Source organism: Eubalaena glacialis, chromosome 19 (genome assembly GCF_028564815.1).
Source record: "Eubalaena glacialis isolate mEubGla1 chromosome 19, mEubGla1.1.hap2.+ XY, whole genome shotgun sequence".
NCBI lineage: Eukaryota > Metazoa > Chordata > Mammalia > Artiodactyla > Balaenidae > Eubalaena > Eubalaena glacialis.
The window spans coordinates 62,260,204-62,263,380 of NC_083734.1; positions in this window are offsets into that span (position 1 = coordinate 62,260,204).

Here is a 3,177-nt window from a genome sequence, read left to right on the forward strand (position 1 = left end):
GCTTTATCCACAAGACCCAAAAGGTGGAAACAACTCAAGTGTCCATCAGTGGAAGAATGGATAACTGAAATGTGGTCTATCCATACAGTGGAATATTATTCGGCCTTATGAAGGAAGAAAACGCTGACACAGGCCACAACATGGATGAACCTTGAGGACATTACACTGAGTGAAGTAAACCAGTCACAAAAGAACAAATACGGTATGATTCCAATTATATGTGGTCCCTAGAGTCGTCAAATTCATAGAAACAGAAAGCAGAGTGGTGGTTGCCAGGACCTGAGGGGCAGAGGGGAATGGGATAGAGTTCCAGTGTGGGAAGATGAAGAAAGTTCTGGAGATGGATGGTGGTGATGGTTGTACAACAACGTGAATATACCTAATGCCACTGAACTGTTAAAAATTGTTAAAATGGTAATTTTTATGTCGTGTATTTTACCACCACACAAAAAAATGGAAAAACCATTTTTACCACAAGGGCCATATGAAAACAGGCTGTTGACTGGATTTAGCTCCAGGGTCAAGGTTTGCCAACCTTGATATTATTAGTACCATCACGGTTTTAAACAAATGAGTCATTGTGACTGTTATTATTGTTTATTATAGTCAATGCTGATTTAGCTTCAACTGCATGTTTACCCAGCTCTTTGCTCACCGTCACCCCTAGGATCCCACTTCCTCTTTCCAGGTCCACTTTCTTTTCACTGGAGTGCATCTTTTAGTGATCTTTCATCAATGGCTTTGATTAGGAAACTGAGTTTTCTGTCTGAAAATGTCTCTGTTTTACCCTCATTCTTATTGTACCCTAACATTATTTTTTTCTTTGAGTATTGCTTTAGTTTTATTTATTTTTTATTTTTATTATTATTTTTTTATTGAAGTATAGTTGATTACAATGTTGTGTTAATTTCTGCTATACAGCAAAGTGATTCAGTTATGCACATATATATATATATATTCTTTTCCATTATGGTTTATCATAGGATATTGATATAATTCTCTGTGCTATACGGTAGGACTTTGTTGTTTATCCATTCTATTTATATATAAAAGCTTACATCTGCTGACCCCAAACTCCCACTCCATCCCTCCCCCAACCCCCTCCCCCTTGGCAACCACCAGTCTGTTCTCTATGTCCACCTGTCACGATTTTTATCATTACCATTAAACGATTATTTAGCTGAATAAAGAATAAGTTGAGAGTAATTTCCTCTCTGCATTTCAGATATTATTTCATCCTTCTGCCCTGTCTTGCTGCTGATGAGAAGTCCAACTGTTGTTATTTTATAGATTTTCTTCCCCATTTCACTTCCAAGAAGAGGTCTTTACCTTGAGGGTCCTGCAGCTTCCCTGCCGTGTGTCCAGAGGTGGGCGCGCGTCTGTGTGTCCTGCTCAGAATGGTGCGTCTTCAATCTGAGGAGTCACGTCTTGTTTCCATTCTCAAAATTCTCATCCACTGTCCTTTGAATAACGTTCCTCTGTCCTCTTTCGGCAGCTCCTATTATATGTTTGCTATACCTTAGGGAGAAGTCCTGTCTTTTATCTGAGCCCCCTTTTCCTGTCCTGGGCAGCCCTTCAGGTATTCCAGCTTGATGGAGGGGACCTAGGTCTGATCCCCCAAGTCTCTGAGCGTCCTGTTGTTCTCCCCCAGGGCCTATGTAATTGTTATCTTCATTTAGGATTATTTCTGCATTTTATAGCAGAAGGGAGTCCGTGTTAGCTCAGCTGTCCTGTTGCTGGAACTAGAAGTTCATCCAGGGTCTTCTTTTCCACTACAACACAGCTGTCTGACATATATATATATATATATATATATATATACACACACACATATATATAGATAGATATGTATGTATATTATATATATGTATATATACAATATAACATATATAATATATATTATTATACACATATATTTTTAAGTATACATTTCATATAAATTCTCAAATTATACTATTTCCCTCTCTATTGTAGCTCCATTTAAACAGGGATCTCTGGCTCAAGAAAATGCATCTCCAAACTTAGGACTGTAGGCACCTCAGCAAGCTGTGGATGTAATTTGGTGGCAGGGAGGTTTATACGGAACGTCTTGTGAGGCTGACTGTGGCTCTGGCCCTGATGTAAAATGCCTCTTTACTCTCCACCCCAAATGCACAGATGAGTTTATACCATCCACTTTCATCATTCCATCCACCCCTCCATCCACCCACCCGACCATCCATCCACCCACCAATCCACTCATCCATCCATCTATCCAACCATCCATCTGATAGTATCCACTTGGACCCACCAATGTGATATGAAGCCTATTTTAAGCTGAAAATATCTGAACAAACAGCAATAGCAGCAAAAACCTTACCTGATTTTTTTTTCTTTCTGACTTAAACAAAGCCTCAAAAATACAGCTGCCATAAATCCCCTCTCTGGGAGGTTTACAGCCAGAAAGGAGATGGACCACTTGCACCTGCATGAGAAATTACATAAACAAAACCTTATCAAAACTTTCCATACCCTTTGCTTGTTTCTCCTATTTGTTTCTCGTTAGTTTCCCACCATTTGCTTTCCCTTGAAGTCCTAACCTCCCTTTTGATTAAGATGACATATAGACCCTTAACTAGTTGTTCAGGAGCCATTTCTTTGTGTGCTCTCATGCTCATGAATAAACTTTGTCTTTTCTCTGTCAATCTGAGAATTAACCTCCATTCATTGATCTGTTAATCTGTCCTTTTGTCAGTTAATTTGCAGGCCCCCAAGCAATGGACATAAATTGGTAGAGGGAAAAGGTTTTTCCTTCCTATCATTTCCATCCATCCATCCATCCAATTTCATAGAAGGCCAACTAGGCATTTGGTATGTTGCCATGAATAAAATTAGGTCCTGCTCTCAAGAATTTATAGTTTAGTTGGGAAACATACTTTCAAACTAAGAATTAGAATACACTATATTAAGAGGGGGGGGGCAGAGCATGACAGCAGGAGCACACTGCCTGGTGCACAGCACCTCGGGGCAGATCCAGGTTCTACCCTTTCCTAGCTGAGTGACCTTAAACATTTAATAAAACTCTCCAAACTTGGTTCTCTCATCCATAAAATTGGGATCTGTGTAATATCTGCCTCATACAGGGGTATGAAAATTATGGGAAATTTTATGTAAAAAAAAAACTCAGTTCAGTGCCTG